We start from the raw sequence: 18499 nt of genomic DNA on the forward strand, positions 1-18499 counted from the left end.
TAGTTACGAATAATAAATAAATATATTTGTCAGGAAATCTTAAAGAAAATAAGTGAAATATGAAAGAAAATCAGCTTTATGTAGACTGAGGGCCTGTGCACAAGGGTTTAAACTAAAATAGTTATGCACAAAGGTATGTTTGGTCCGGGATAGTAATTATTGGTTAAACATAATAAAAACTGCCTGGAATATAATTTATGGAGAAAAAGCGAATAATAATAATAATAATAATAATAATAATAATAATAATAATAATAATAATAATAATAATAATAATAATAATAATAATAATAATAATAATAATGATAATAATAATAATAATAAGCTAGAAACCAGTGATTTTTAGTTTCCCGGAAAGAAACCAAAATTTTCCTTTTTTCAGGCCTCAAAAACACTAGCTTCAACATAATTTCTTTTGGCTTTCTTGCTGCCCCCCCCCTTGAAAAATGACGGGCCCCTCCTACATAAACCTGCTGGCTACACCCCTGCTTTTTTTGACGTTATTTTCTTTCATTTCGCCTATCATACTTTATCGATCGTTGTCAATTGTGATTCAAGTCGGCCGTCATCAGTAACACCAAAACTAAGAGGAGTTGATAAGCGAAACTGGTGTTCCACACCAACTTGCTCGGATATCAACATGACAGGACTTTAGTTATTATAACAAAGGAACAATATATCGTTTAGTTATTTTTGAAAGAAGGGAATGTTTGAATTAAAGAAAATCAAAACGGGGGAATAATTAGCCCGGGAAATTAGGAAGGCCAAGAGGATGCTTCCTTTTTCTTGTATGAATAGAATAAAGAGTTAGATTCACTCCTAAATTTTTGTATCATATCATATAGGATTTATCGGTCTACAATTCTTGCCATTATAACTTCAATTTATACATAAATTAAAATATATTTAATTCTCAAACTCAGGTGGGCAATTGCCCACTTCCTTCCTTATGTTGGGCATAGCCCCTCGAAACAAAATCCTAAATATGCCATTGGTTGTCTTCAACATTGGGAAGTGGGCAGATTTGAGGCTTATTCTAGAGAAGGGAGATGAAACTCATATTACAGTAGATGAATCTGATCAACTGTTGTAGAGTATATTATATATTAAGCGATATAGATGAAGTAGTAGTATATATCAGTATTACAAATCACTGCTGTGAACACATTCTGAAATCTGAATACATACATATTTATAATTGGTATGTTTCTAATTAGGCATCCACAAAGATCCACTTAAAATTTTTATAATAATATAATAATATAAACAATGACTTCCCCAAAACTATGAAGAAAGAATATCAATTATGCATGACGAAACAATACTCTTTGTGCAAAAAGATGATAATCTCAATAACATTACAGGAATCGTTACAGAAATCTGACGTATGTCATATACTCTTTAGCTAACAGATGTAACCTTAAGATTATGGAGGAAAATGTTCCAGGAATTGAATTCTTTTCTTTGCTTACGAAGCATCCTCTCTCAAAAGAAAAAAATGGAACACTCAGAAATACGTAGGAACAAACCATGGTTCGAACAAGCAGAGAAGAGAAAACAGGCAAAATTACGTTGGCTACAAAATCCGAATGAAATAACTACACAAAATTTCGTAGACATCAGGTGGGAAACTTCCAAAACTTTTAGAACAAAGAAACGCGATTTTTTGAAAGCTAAAATTTAGGAACTTGAAGATAATAGTAAAAATAAATACATTTGGGACATGTATAAAGGGATCAACGAATTTAAGAAAGGCTATCAACCTCGTGCTTATATTAAAGAAAGCTGATGGAACAGTTCTCACTAATACAAATAGCATTTTAAATACCGGTAGATGGAAAGATTTCTTTGACGATTTGCTTAACACACAGCAAAAAACTAATGTGCGTGGAGAAAGGGATATACACACTGCAGAACCGTATATTCCAGAACCCAATCGAATAGAAGTAGAAATCGCTATAAAGAAATTAAAGAAACACAAATCTCCGGGTGTAAACGAAATTCTGGCTGAGTTAATTTTAGCTGGAGGCGAAAAATTGTGGAACAAGATACACAAACTCATTCTCCTTATCTACAACAAGGAAGAATTGCCACAAGAGTGGAAAGAATCAATCATTGTTCCAATTCACAAGAAAGGCGACAAAACTGACTTTAATAATTATCGAGGCATCTCTCTTCTGTCAACATCTTATAAAATCCTTTCAAACATTATATTAGCAAGATTGACTCCATACGCAGATGAAATTATTGGAGATTATCAGCGTGGATTTAGATTTAGACGAAATCGATTAACTATCGACCAAATATTTACCATTCGCCAAATATTCGAAAAGAAGTGGGAATACAATAGCCCGGTACATCAACTATTTATTGATTTTATAAAGACTTACGACTCGGTTAGGAGAGAAACATTGTACAACGTTCTTACAGAATTTGGAATACCGAAAAAGCTAATTAGATCAATTAAGGCATGTTTAAATGAATCCCAAAGTAAAGTCCGGGTAGGAAAACTTTTGGCCACGAGCTTTCACGTCAAGAATGGCCTGAAACAAGGAGATGAGTTGTCGCCATTATTATTCAACTTTGTATGAAATGCGTTATAAGGAAAATCAAAGATAGCAACCAGGGCCTAGAGCTGAACGGTGTTCATCAGGTTAGGCGTACGCTGATGATGTAAATTTAATAGGGGATGATAGGAGAACAATAGAAAGAAATGCAGAGGTCCTATTAAACGCTTGCAGGGACAAGGGTTTAGAAGTAAATGCAGAGAAAACTAAATACATGGAAGTGCATCGGGACCTTAATACGGCAAATTATACATGCGTTAAAAAATTAAATAATACTTTTGATAAAGTGGATACTTTCAAATATCCAGGATTAACAGAGAAAAATCATATACACGAAGAAATTAAATGTCGACTACAAACAGGGAATTCGTGTTATTATTCAGTTCAAAATCTCTTGTCGTTGCGAATTCTGTCGAGGAATTTGAAGCTTAAAAGATATAAAACGACCTGTTGTTCTGTATGGTTTCGAAACTTGGTCGCTTACTCTGAGGGAAGAACATAAACTGAAAGTATTTGAGAACAAGATGCTCAGACGAATATTCGGACCCAAGAGGAACGTTAATAGGGAATGGCGGAGAAAATATTTGGGAACAAGATGCTCAGACGAATATTCGGACCCAAGAGGAACGTTAATAGGGAATGGCGGAAACTTTATAACGAGGAACTACGTAAATTTTTAAGGCTTACCAAACATTGTTAGGGTCATCAAGTCTAGGAGGCTTAGGTGGGCAGGACATATAGCCAGGATGGAAGAAAGTAGGAACGCTTTCAGTTTTAGCGGTAAGAACAAAAGGAAAATTACCATTAGGAAGACCTAGGCGCGGATGGGAAGACAATTTAAGATGGATCTCGCAAAAATAGGAATACAAAGTAGAAACTGGATCCAGTTGGCTAAGGATAGAAGTCAGTGGAGAGCTTTTGTGAACGCGGCATTGAAACTCCGGGTTCCATAGGCCATAGAGCTAGTTAGCTTACGAAGCATGAGTAGATGCCTAGGCTGATACTGCAAATAGATTAAATGCGCATTTACTGAAAAGATGGGTTCTACTCACATTGGATAGTCTGTATACTCTTCGTGTGCTAGGGTCTAGGATTTCATATCAGGTTACGTCACGCACAGTCGCACGCCTTCATTTTCATTAAAAATGGAAAAGCCAAGAGAAACAAATTTCATCTCACTTTCCTTTGTGGCAGTCGGACACAAATCATCACACTTATCTGCAAAAGGCACTTTTCAAATCGGATTATTGGGAGAGCCTCCAGTTCCAACGTTGGGAGGACACGTACCCCCATTTCCCCGGAATTTGTGCCCGTATCTACAGCTGAGACAACTTTCCAGGATGAGGAGAGGGATATATCCTCCTCTGGCATTTATTGCAATTTGTGCCGAAGTAGCGGAAGTGGAATTAATACATATTGATGAGACTACTAAACGCACTACAGCACGAAGTTCAGTTTGATATACTACAGAATACGATTCTTTTTAAAAAATGGAAAAGCCAAGAGAAATCAATTTCATCTTACATTCCTTTGTGGCAGTCGGACACAAATAATCATACTTATCCCAAAAAGCACTTTTTAAGTTAAATTATTGGGGGGGACAGTCCCGCCAGTACCAAGGACATGTCCCTCTCGTCCCCCTCGGGATTTGCGTCAGTGCCAATAGACAAATCTGATTCGGGTAAGCAAAACGACGGGGGAGAGCATAAATCCTTATGTGTAGTTTTGGAGGAAGTCTACAGAAAATAATTTTGTAAATCTAAATTTCACCTGTACGATAACCACAAAACCTATTAAGATTAAATTGAAACTGAAGTATATCCTTCTCAAATTTTTCATTATGCAGTGATGCTAACCAGGAACGTACGCAGAAATTTATTTCGGGAGGGGTCTAAAGCGTTTTGGGTGGTCCAAATACAATTTGAGGCTAAATTACATGAAAATTTCTAAAATTGTCCCTAAAAGTCGGGATTTCGGGGAGGGGAAGGTCCGGACCCCCAGGACCTATATTACCCGACTATTTCATATTACCCTCCAAAGTGGTTTCTTTACAAATTACAAATTTTGCCCATCCCTGTAACGAAACTTCTTTATCAAGATACGCATAAATAAAGCCAAATATGTAAGGCGTACACTTGTTTTACTTTTCGTTTCAATGTGCAATTATTAACTTTTACAAGCGAAACAAAAGTGGTATTCCATAATACCCGAACTTCCCCTCTCTCTCTCTCTCTCTCTTTATATATATATATATATATATATATATATATATACAGTCAGTCAAAATAAGTATTACAAGCCAATATCTCGCGAACTATACATCAAATAAAAAAAAATATTAAGAGGCAATGTACAATACAGAGGGGTCTAAAAAATGAGTCAAACATGAGGTTCACCCCACCCCCTATTTTGGGGGACGGGAGTGTAAGTAAAATTTTCAAATGGAAACATAGGTCGAGAGATACCTCGTTCGAAAGAGCTTGGAAAATTAAACAATTTTTGTAGGAAACAATTTTTGATAGGCTATGGGGCACCGTTTTCAAGATGACCTTCCAAAATGGTCCTGTATCAGATAAAATTCCAGTAGTTATAAATCAGAAACGGCTGAGTAGCAAACGGTGGAAGAAAAAATGAAAAAGGAAATAACCATAAGCAACGTGGAATGGTATTGTTGCGGTGTCCCCATAGCCTCCATCATGGGGCCCCAGGACCAACTTGAAAATTTCAAATGGGAATATAGGTTAAGTGATACCTTGTTTGATAGATCGTGGAAAGCCAAACAGCTTAGTACAAAATTTGCTTTGATTTCAGGCAAGCCTGTTTCAAAATGACCGCCGAAAATGGTTTCCACATTCAGATACAAAGCGCAGTGTTCAAATTGAGTGTTACACGCCAATATCCCGCGAACTATGCATCAAAAAAGAAAAGTGTTGAGAGTCAATGTACAATAGAGACGGACTAAAATATGAGGTAAACACGTGGAGGGTGGGGTGTACGTAGGGCAAATGGCAACGTAGGGCAATTTTCAAATGGCAACGTAGGGCGCGTGATAACAAATACCAAACAGCTTACTACAAAATTAGGACCTCGTGTTTGACCCATTTTTTAGGCCTGTCTGTATTGATCAGTACATTGACTCTTAACATATTTCCTATTTGATGCATAGTTCGTTGGATATTGGCTTGTAACACTCAGTTTGAACACTGTGCTTTGTATCTGAATGGGAAACCATTTTCAGTGGCCATTTTGAAACAGGCTTGCCTGAAATGAAAACAAATTTTGAACTAAGCTGTTTGGTTTTTCACGATCTATAAACAAGGTATCATTCGACCTATATTTTGAAATTTTCAAGTTGGTCCCGGAGCCCCATGATGGAGGCTCTGGGGACACCGCGACAACACCATTCCACGTTGCCTATGGCATTTTCCTTTTTCATTTTTTTGTTTCGTCTTTTTCTACTCAGCCGTTTCTGATATATAAGTACTGGAAATTTTATCTGATACAGGGTCATTTTTAGGGCCATCTTGAAAACGGTGCCCCACATAAAAAAAAAAAATTGTTTCCTACAAAAATTGTTCAATTTTTCAAGCTCTTTCAAACGAGGTATCTCTCGACGTATGTTCCCATTTGAAAATTTCACGTACACTCCCTCTCCCCAAAATGGGGGGCGGGGCGGGCAACCTCATGTTTGACTCATTTTTAGGCCCCTCTGTATTGTACATTGGTCCTTAATATTTTTTTTGTTTGATGTATAGTTCGCGAGATATTGGCTTGTAACACTTATTTTGACACACCCTGTATATATTCCATTTTTTTTAAAGATTTATTTTTTAAAAAATCCTATTCTGGGGGGGGGGATCAATCGAGTCTCCAAGAAGAAAATGTCTTACTACTGGTCTAATTCCTAGCTCTGTGTCTTTCGTGCATATGATTCCGTGTTCGATTTCCGGCGGAGAGCATAAATTAATATCAAATCATTCACTTCCAATACTTATCTGTCTTCTTTAGCCTAATTTGCTGGAATGTTAAACCATTTTTTTTTTTTAATTTTCAAAGGAAAACATCTTAGATTTCATGCTTCTTTACAGACAAAAAAATACGTGGTTCCTGAAAATGGACTTTTTATACAAAGAAATGCTAACAAAATGCATATTGTCGGAGGAGAGAGGTGTTTCTGGACCCTAAAGAAAATAAAGCGGAAAATATTTGCGGTAGCGATGCTTTCTATTCAGAGAAACTTGGCGAGCAGCATTTCAGATTTCAATACAGTCATAGAAAAATTTGAAGCCCGAAAGATCGAAGAAAGACCTTGCATTCTAAAATAATGCATAGTTTATATAATTAAATAATTTTGTTTAACTGCGTGCATGCAATTTTCTTGCTTTTTTTCTTCTTTTGGGATTAACGCCATCATTCATGGCTTACAGCACATACTATATATTCGATTTATCTCGTGTTCAATAACATGAGTGTAGAGATTTTGTATATAAATAGTGTATAAACGTACATTGATAGTGGTTCTTTGAAAAAAAGAAAATAGCTTATATATTAAATTAATATTAGAGAAATAATTTAATCAATAATATACAAATAGAACTGAAAAGACTTTCCTCTTCATATTTCCTGAATATTTCTTGGATAAGACTCAAGAATGCTGGGGGAGGGGAACACTTGCGCGTACCTACATACCTTTGATATTGCAACATTGCAACCGGTGCTTGTACAGACTACGAGCATACAGACAATCAGTTATTGGTTAATTTTATAATGAACAACCTAATAATATTTGAAATAAAGTGATACTGCAAATTAGGACATAATGTCATGACATTCACTAAACTCTTGAATCGAGTAAAATGGATTCGTTATTAACCAATCATATAACTTTTTCTTATAGACCTTAAATGGCAACTGCTGTATGGAGGATGTTAGTTTATTAAACAGCTTTGGTCCTATAAATAAATAACTATTTTTGATCTTCGATAATCTAGTGAAGGGTTTACAATTTTCTTATACAATCTAGTGTTATATGTACCGGTATGTACTTCATCCCTGAGTGTCATATTTGCAAGGCCTTGATAAATGTATACATTAACTACTGTCATTATCTTAAGCCTGATAAATAGTAATTTACAGTGTTCTTTATCATGTGTTCCAACAATAATCCTAATGGCATTCTTTTGCAAAACTAGAACATCATGTGCTTGGCTACTGTTACCCCAAAGCAAAATCCCATATCCAATTATGCTGTGAAAAAAAATGCAAAATATGAATTTCTCACAAGTAAACCTTACGTTTGGGTGAATCGAGTTGCTGACTGAGACACACATGAGAAAGTAGTACTAAATGTAGTCAGTATTTCAGTGAAGTTGTAGCTGCGAAGCTCCAGAGGTTTAGGAGATACAGCTACCAGAACATCACATGGAAGTACACAATAGTCTTCATACCGTTGGAGGTAAAAGCTCTGTAAGACCTCTTGTAACGACAAAAGGTGAATAACAAATATGTGGGTACATATTAGGACTAGGGAGAAGTCATATAGTAAGGGTATACCTGACGGCGGCCATCTTGAAATCCGCCATTTTGAATTAAGGTTAAGTTTTTAAAATAGGAATAGTGTCATGTGATACATGATTTAAGGCGCAAATTTAATCAAAAGAACAATGGTGACGTTAATTTTGATTTACGCGCAATTGGTAAAAAGTTACAGGGAAATTAAATATTGTTGCAGCATATGTATTAGTCCTCACCTTGTAAATTTTGTGTTAATGATAATAATTAAATAAAAAGGAAATTGATAAATATTAGGTCTATGGTAAGAGTTGCCTTGATGGCGGCCATTTTCAAATCGATTGCCTTGTCAGGTGTGCTCACTGTGAGCAGAGCATTTGTGCAAGTCATGCACTCTTTTCTGAACTACATATTGATTGTACTAATTGAGGACTTTTCTGGAAGAAAGACCCAAGTTCAATTATGACTCAATTCCACTTTGGTCATTTTTCCTTAAATTAGCAACTTGTTTATACGATAACAAATGCTGGTTAATGATAATGCAAAAATGATTATACCGTTGGATTTATGGTAAAATTTGCTATTAATAAGGTGTCACTGTTATGCGTTTTGTTTAAAACTTTTGTCTGATTCAAAATGGCGGATTTGAACATGGCCACCATCAAGGCAACTCTTCCATAGGCCTAATATTTATCCACCTGCTTTTTATTTAATTATTATCTTTAACACAAAATTTACAAGGTGGGGTAAAGGACTAATACATATGCTGCAACAATATTTAATTTCCCTGTAACTTTTTACCAATTGCGCGTAAATCAAAATTAACGTCACCATTGTTCTTCTGATTAAATTTGCGCCTTAAATCATGTATCACATGACGCTATTCCTATTTTAAGAACTTAACCTTAATTTAAAATGGCGGATTTCAAGATGGCCGCCGTCAGGTCTACCCTTACTATATGACTTCTCCCTAGTCCTAATATGTACCCATATATTTGTTATTCACCTTTTGTCGTTACAAGAGGTCTTACAGAGCTTTTACAACCAACTGTATGAAGACTATTCTGTACTTCCATGTGGTGTTCTGGTAGCTGTATCTTCTAAACCCCTGGAGCTTCGCAGCTACAACTTCACTGAAATACTGACTACATTTAGTACTACTTTCTCATATGTGTCTCAGTCAGCAACTCGATTCACCCAAACGTAAGGTTTACTTGTCAGATACCCATAGGGAACCGTATCTTTCAATTTTCTTAACAGAAAGAGCACTTGGGAGAGCTTTGTACATACATATTTGACATGTTGTTCCCAGGTTAGTTGGCTGTCTATACGTATACCAAGAAATTTGACCTCAGATACATCATAGTTTCCTCTATCATTGCAATGATTGAGACTAAAGGTTACTTTTTTTTTTTTTTATCTTGATTGAGCACAAAACCATTTCTTTTAAACCAGGTCGCTGCCTCTCTTAATGCATCTGGAGCTTCTATATACACTTCTTCAAAGCTTGTATTTATGTTAAGTAGAGTAGTGTCATCCGCGTATAGAATTGATGTGGTATTAGTATTTAGAGGCATATCATTTATCATTATTAAAAATAGTACCGGACCCAGAACAGAACCCTGCGGTACCCCATATTTCACTTATAAGATGTTTGAATGCATGTTGTTAACACTGACTATCTGTTTACGTTCATTTAAATAGGCTACAAAGTTTAAACTGCTACTATGGAATCCGTAATACACTAACTTATCACATAAGATTTTATGATCTACACAATCAAATGCTTTACTTAAATCGCAGAATGTAGCTAGAGCAAAACCCTTATTTTCAAAAACTTCATATATTTTTTTCGTTAGTGATTCTACTACATCAGTTGTGGATTTCCCAGACCTGAATTCCAATTGAGCTTCTAGAATTATGTTTTGCTCATTCATATATTTATATAGCTGATCTTTAACAATAGTTTCCATAATTTTAGAAAAAAAAAATGGAATAAGAGATATTGGACAGCAATTAGACGAACACGATCGATCTCCTGTTTTGCATATAGGAATAACTTTTGCTATTTTAAGGGCTTTAGGAAAAATACCTTGAGAGAAACATTTATTGAAGCATATTGCAAGGGGTTACGCAATGTGATTAATGATAGCTATTATTAGGTAACTCGATATGTCAAATATATCCTTACTGTCAGAAGTTTTCATTTTTTTCACTACTTTTATGACACCATCAGGGCTAACATGGTTAATAACAAAAGAACTATTAAATGGACTATGTTGACTTAAATACTGATACATATTTACATTAGTATCTGCATTGTTTTTCTTGATTTCCTCTACGGAAGTAACAAAATACGTGTTAAGAGTATCAGGCGACAGCGTAACATTATTATTGTTGTTATTATTACTACTATTGCTTACCTTGTTGATTATCTTCCATGTAGTTTTGCATTTATTTGATGATAATTCAATGTAATTTTCATTGTATGTTGCTCTCACTACCTTTATTGCAGATTTATATTTACTCCTTTGAGACTTATAAATACCACTGGATTCACTAGTCATTTTATTCTTATATATATTATAATACTGCATTACTTTAGCTTTCATAGCAGAGAGTTCTGGGGTATACCACGTTCTTTTACCTAACTTGGTTTTCTTTGATGAATTATATCGGACCATCCTTTTACATTTCAAAAATATTTAGAAACTTAGTTTAAAAAAAGATCAAATGTATCGCTGGCATTTAAATTATCATACTTAATGTTCAAGGGCGCCCATGTTGTGGTTTCCAAGGGGGGGAAGTATAAGCGACGTTTCAAAAATAGTTTCAAATTTTGCTGTAACTAATGTAAAAATTCTATTGGATTTTCGATATTCTGAAGTAAAATTTCCTCTAGGGGGACGAGCGCCCCACCTTGCCCCCCTGATGGACGCCCTTGTTAATGTTTACTTCCCAGTTTATACACGATAATAGTTGAATGAAACTTTGCAAGTTAGTTTCTGTAATAGGCCTAGTTGCTATAAGTTCAGTGGTAGGAAAACTAAAATTGTAGGATTCTACTTTTGTTGTACTTAGATTCACTAGCAGGGTATCATGATCTGAGAAAGGCAATTGACATACATTACTGGTTAAATATTCCGTTTTTACATTGGTAAATGCATTACCTAAGCACGCTGTGTCTCTAGTCGGTTTACAGTTAACCACTTGAAAATTGTGTTGTGTGAGTAGGTTAAGTAACTCATGGACAGTTCGTTTGTCAGTAGTCACATCAAAATGTGCATTTACATCGTCCCCTATTACTATCTCATAATTATGCCAGTTGCTGAGAAATGCCAATAGCTTCTTCATTTTTTCTAAAAAAAAAATATTTGGATTACTATCAGGAATTCTATAAACAGATATAATTATTAACTTGTACCGATCCAGAAAAATTGCAGTTGATTCAAATTCACGTTCAGTATTAAGAAAAGTTGTATCTAATTGACGATAAGGAGTGATTTTGTCCTTCAACCCTTGTGCATTAAGAAAGCATAGTTTAAGAGCCTTGCTGGTTACTGAGTGTATATCGTCAGCTTTATTAGACAGTTGAGCTAAGTTGACAGCATTGACTGAAATCGATTCTACTCCCTGACTCATATTACCTTGTACATTTGATCGTTATTAACAGTTATATTTCTACTTATCTCATTAATTTTAAGTGAGTTTGTTAGGTTTGAAGTTTTCACCCGGCTCCACGGAATTTTATATTCATTCATGGAGTCGGGTGATTTGGATTTTCCTGTACAGACCAAGGCATCGCTTTTGCCTGTTTACTTTCTAATATAGTGGCTATGCTCTTTTCAATTATTTCTCAGATTTTTATACTTAATACATCCTTCCCTGCTTGATTCAGATGCATACCGTGTTGAGTATACATTTCCCTACCTAACTTACTGATATCGACCATAGCAACATTCGTGAATTGATTACATACTGCTTTTAGTTTTAAGTTAGTGGCTTGTACTAGTGTAATAAGTTTTCACCATGATAACACCAGGGGCGGATCCAGGACCGACTTCTGTAGGAGGGGGGAGCAATGGGTTGTCATACTGCTGCTTAGAACTACATTTAAGAGCTTCAAACTCTGGGATGGGTTTTATTTATATATAGGCCTATATAAAATAAGAAAGTTTCCTCTTCTGGGGAGGGGGGCAATCTCCCTGATCGCCCCCGCCCTGGATCCGCCACTGGATAACACGCTGTTCCGCCGTGAACTGCTCCATTCCTACCCGTGCAGAAAACAGATAATGATCATGCGCTATTCTTCATTCCGTGACTACTAATCAGTGCTGGCAACTTACTAGAACAGAAATGGCGGGCACTTCAAAACTTGCACTCGTTATGGAACACCATATATTTACACTTACCGTGTGTCCGTCTCTCCGGTGGACAAAATTCTCAAGAACTACTTAAAGGATCACCATCAATCTTGGTCAGGGTGTAGCTGTAGAGGATCAAAAATTAGTAATCGAGTTCATCGATGGAAGTGATATTCAAACCGGAAGTGGTAGAAACCAACCATTTCCGGCTTTAACGTTGATCACTATAAAGCATAAATGGTAATAAATAGCAAGGAGCGGTTTCCAGTAAACGATTAAGCGTTTCAAGAATACATTTCACCTCCATCCTTAATTCTTCATTAAAACCGGAAATTGAAGGCCAAAACGATAAGAGATACCCAGAAGCGTTTATTTCAGGAATGCAAATAAGCAACAAAATTTTACTCGCCCAATAAACAAGCTATTAGCCCACATAGCACAATGGAAATCATTTAGTACTTTCGGTTTCGGTATGATATTAAGTACTCGCCCACACCGATGAACCACTCGCCCCGGGCGAGTGGCTATTTGCATCCCTGGTTTATTTATTTAAGATTCGATTTAGCGTTCTAAAGAATAAACTGGAATTGGAAGGAAAACTTACGGTTTTAGCATCGATGGCTGTAGTTTAAAAAAAAAAAAAAAAAAAAAATGGTAATGGCTAGAGAAAAGTTGCTGTCTTCCTTCTTCATTCTAATCTATCTCAACTAAAACAGGAATTCACAGAAATCTACTACGTACCACTTTCGATTTCAATATTAATTGAGAACAGGGGCGCCGGAACCGGGAGGGCAAGGGGGGCAGTTGCCCCTCCTGAAATTTTCAAAGGGGGCAAGATACTCGTTTTGCCACCTCACTTTGAGACTGTAAAAACATCACACAACACTGAATATATGAACTAAATTTTGCTTTTTATAGTAATGTGAAAAAAATTCTCTATTCCAGATTCATCTTTCTATTTGAAACAAGGGACCGGGCGCTTTTTCTGCCCCCATGTTAGACAAAAAGAGTTAGGAAAAACAATTGAAAATTATCTTTATTTCCATTGGTGTACATTGTCAAAACACTGTAAATTCTTTTAAAATTGTTGTTTAAGTAATCGTAAGTCTGCAGTATGAAACGAGTCGTCGAGCGAGATTTTAAAGTTTGAAAAATATAACAGTTTAAATGAGTAACAGAACATTTAGGGCCTAAATACATTTTCCATAAAGTTAAATTAATGTTCTTACAAACAATATGCAGAGTGCAGTAAGTTTTATAGTGTGGTGGAAAAATATATAACGTAGGATTAATAATTCAGAGCATATGAAAAATGCGAACTCTATTGTCGTTCCGTTCGTTTAATCCTTTCACTACCATTTTTTTCGGAGTGAGAAACATTAATATATGGCTATTTTAAGTTGTTTTCAAACATATAAATATATATATATAAAAAAAAACATTTTCCACCGTTTCGTTTTTCGACGTGGGAAGATCGGGACATTATGTATCCCTCTGATATTTTTACGTGGGACCTATATGTCCCAGTGGTATTGACATGAATGATCATCTTGTATTTTCAATTATGAAACGTATATTGTCAGAAAAACAATTGGGTCGAATTTATGATTACAAATATTTTACATGTCGGCATCCTTTACCAAATTACAGTACATGCAACCACTGCTTTATCACAAGCACATTGTTCCTCACTTTAATCTGTTCTATTATCACTTTCATTGTTCACGTTCACTTCCACTATTGTCTTTTTGATAATGTTAATAAGAATTCTGTGAACCATTAGCAGGCTTCTCTTTACCAGTGGAACATCGATTCATAGCAATAAAATGTGGCAGATTACCAAGGGTCCTCTGAGAATGAATCTTGGGACACACATGTCCCAGTGGTAGTGAAAGGGTTAAGATATGAGTGCAGAAACAGAACATTTGTTTCAGCTCTCCTTTCAGACCAAGTTTGTAAACAAGCATAAGGAAGACAGTCACTGCTTATAACTAGTAGTGTTAGATATCTAGCTCGCAGTGGTCAAGCAATCAGTGGACATTTGCATAGTATGGGTAATTTGATGCCACTCCTGGATGAAAGAAAAATGGATGTGCCTGTTCTCAGCCAATGGATTAATCGACAGGATAACTGGCTTAGTGCTGATTGAAAGAATGAAATTTTAAAGATTATGGGGCATGCAATATAGAGAGACTTGGTAGCAGAAGTTAAAGAGTCTCCATTTTATCCAATCATAGCCGACTCCACGACTGATATTTCAAAGAAAGAACAGTTGTCTCTGTGTGCGCTGTATTGACTCTGATTCATCAAACCCAACAAAATATTTATGGAAATGATCACCCCACATGGCACAAAATCGGAAACAGAATTCACGATCAAAGATATTCCAACGAAACCTAATCTGAATGCAGAAAAACGCGAACAGTGTCATGATGGTGCAGCTATCATGTCAGAACGAGTGAATGGTGTGCAGAAGATAACTTCGACTGAACATCCGAAAGTTGTATACCTTCATTAAAATAATCATGCATTAGGTCTTCCATTGCAGGAAGTAGCACGAAAATGCGAATCTTTGTGTGACGTGCGGGCCATAGTGAAAGACGTTTGAAACATCAACCTGGATTCTGCAAAACGATAGACAACATACGCCGACATTGTTCTTGAACCCTGTAAAACTATCAACGAAAGTAATCCTAAACATTTGCTGCCTGTTTGTCCTACTCACTGGTGTGTTAGGCGAGCGAGTAGGACAGATTTCAATCTACTACAAACGAATTCAGATTACGTTGGGAAAGAACCATCAGTAATACAAGTGGTCCAAATGATGATCAAAAGTAATTCTAAAAGGGTATTTGAAACGAATGAACAAATTCGGAATATTTTTCTGATAGTCAGTATACGCGCTTTTGTACCTTGCGGACAACTGGCGAAAGTGCTTCAAAATTCTGAAGCTTCTGCTTCTGGAGCTAAAAGAGCAGCAGCTATTCTATCTAGAGGACACTCTGAGAAACCTACGAATGGACAGTGCATTTGAAAACATCTATAAGGAAGCAAAGGAAAATGCAGACAGACTACTCTTAAAATTGCCCACTTCATTAAGATCAAACAACACCAATTAGGTTGGAGGAGACTGATAATCCTTCTATAGCACCTACCCTAGAACCTGTATCAGATCTTCCAAAAATGTACTTCGAAATCATTGACTATTTGTTAAATGAAGTGCAGCGTCGTTTCAATCAGCCAGGTCTCAAACAACTCATTAAACTCTAGAAGATACTATGTGAAGAAGCTATATGTGCTGATGGGCCTCTCTCAAGAGATTATTTGAAGCAGGAATTGGGAGTTCACTCGTCGGATTTTAACCTGGATAGATTATGAGCTCAGCTCAGGCTGCTTCCACCTACTTTGATGACGACTGAGTCGCTGACGATCATCAGAATATTAAAAACTATTAAGTTAGTGCTGAAACCCAAACTGTTCGCAGCCTTCTCGACCAGGTTGTTCGTCTAGGGGCTTTCGTTCTCACTATGCCAGCTTCTTGAGCATTTGCGAAAGACCATTCAGCTATTTGCGTCATATTTGAGGACGTTCATGACGCAGGAAAGATTGGCTCATCTGCTGTTGTTGCATATGTGTAGCGATCAGACTTAAACACCCTTGCAAGAGAATTCATATCAAAGACAAGCGAAAGAAAGGATTCTATTGGTCAATTTTGAAAAGAAATAAATGTAGAATTACGTAAGTGAAAATATTATGCGTATTATAACCAATATTTAAATTACAAAATAGCACTTAAAATTCAATATAAACTTGAATTATTTCTTATTAATTGTGTCGTACTTTATTAGTGTGAAGTGAAGTAAATATAATGAAATTAGGAAGAGAGGTAAATGTAATAACAAACTGGATATACTGAAGTAAGTGTAGTAAAACACAAATAACTCCGGATAATTAGTGTAATTGAATTTTCTATATAAATTTTATGAAGTCTTTAGTAAAAATTCCATTTTTCCATTTCTGGTACGAAGTCAAGTAGGTAGAAAAAAATATTTTCTTATTTTTTACTTAATTATGTAGCCTGTTTTATAATGTACTGTACAAGTTACTTTCTACTACAAAGTGCTACAAAGTTTGTAGTTCTAAATAGCAATTTCTAATATTACAGTGTACTGCAACACCAGAACTGGGTTTTTAATTTTTTAATTTCAATTTCCTCGTTTCCACGTGATTTAAGTAGCTTTAGGATTCTTTAATAGTGTCCGTGTGACCACGTCCAATACAGTTAAAAATATGTACCAGTATATAAAATGGTAAAAAATTGTACTTACAAACAGTCATTGTGAGCAGTACAATTTTTACAATTTTATATGTTTTTAATTCTGATTTCAGTGGGTGAAAATTTCTACACCAGACCAAAATCCAGCACAAAACTGATACGGGATTAATTAATCTAAAGATGTAAACTAAGATGCCTCTAATAGACGGAAATTTCACTCCCACGAAACTCTTTACAGCTTCATTATATTATTATTATTATTATTATTATTATTATTATTATTATTATTATTATTATTATTATTATTATTATTATTATTAACCAATCAAATCAAATTATTGTTACATTACAAACATATATCCATATTATCTTACCTATGTTACATTCCCGTGTCTATTTTCAAGACAGCAGTTTGCCCCCCCAGCTGAAAAATACTTCCGACGCCACTGATTGAGAAGAATAAAAGGGTGGCCCAAAAGATTCAATGAATAGTTTTGCAAAAAGAAGCAAAAACAGATGGTACAGAAAAAAAAAATACATACATACATATAGCCTTACGTCTTGACTTCACAAGGCTTTTTGTCATGCATACTTCCATGTCATTTACCACAGCAGGTATACAAACGGATTAGGTTCTTTTTTTTTTTTTTTTTTTTTTAACATTTGCAACTGATCTTGTTTTTCGCCATTTTTTCATAAAACCTTAAATATTGCTTTTTGCAGGAGTATCTACACCAGGAAACTTTTCTGCAAAAATTTCCTGCGTGTCCTAAAGGAACCGGTGAACACAAACGCCTCAGCTATTGCTATTTTGTGCTGAAGGAAATATATATCTTGCAAACAACTGTCACACGCTCGTTTGCACCTAATCTTCACGGCTTTATACTGTCGTGAGTATGCAACAACAATGAGGTCCTTCCTACTTAACTGCCGCAGCATACAATCAATACCAACAATTACTGGTGCCTACTGTTTCGACAACAATAAGGAGTTTCATTGGAATGATCTAAGCGCGACGGTTTTTCGTGGGCCACCCGTTATCATAACATAACAAACCAAACTTCTACATGCGGTGTACACGTCACAGTACTACTCGTTTACCCAGGGCTGGCTCTACCATATGTACAACAGGTGCAAAATCTGCCATAACTATATTATTTAAAATAAATATTTCGTGTTGGAAACATACTTCATAATAATGGTAATTAAATTTACTAAACTGACCCTCTTCTTTAATGCTACATTCTTGTATCATGTTTAGGTCGCATTAGCTTAAGGTCACATGGACAGTGCTAAAGCAAATATTCAAACAAATCCCAGCATGAATTGTTTGATTGTTGTCAAATACAAGAGCTCAATTCTACAACAGCAACGAATACCTGTTCCATTTAGTTAGTTATCACAGTTTTGATACGAAAACTACTCTTGTCTTTATCACAAACAAGTTCCTTAACATTGAAGGTGGGAACGAATTCATTTTAATTTTTTAACAGATGTAGAAGGAAAATCAAGGAATAAAGATAAAAAAAAACTAGTTGCACTCGAATTGCAAACTGATATATTGAGATTGAAACTCGGTATTGAGTTCTATAAAAAGGATTGTCATATTTTCTTTCCAAGCGTGTTTGCTTTATCTTTTCACTACCATAATAGATTATTATTTAAAGAAAAAAACACACACAAGGAGATTGTATCTGTAGTGTTTAGGCCTTTCTGGGTGCGAGTGCTTTTTCCGACCCATTCGTTGTTTATAATGGGGTACCATACTTAAAATCATGGCT

The sequence above is a fragment of the Thermobia domestica genome, chromosome 14 (genome assembly GCF_964235325.1).
Source record: "Thermobia domestica chromosome 14, izTheDome1.hap1.1, whole genome shotgun sequence".
Taxonomy (NCBI): domain Eukaryota; kingdom Metazoa; phylum Arthropoda; class Insecta; order Zygentoma; family Lepismatidae; genus Thermobia; species Thermobia domestica.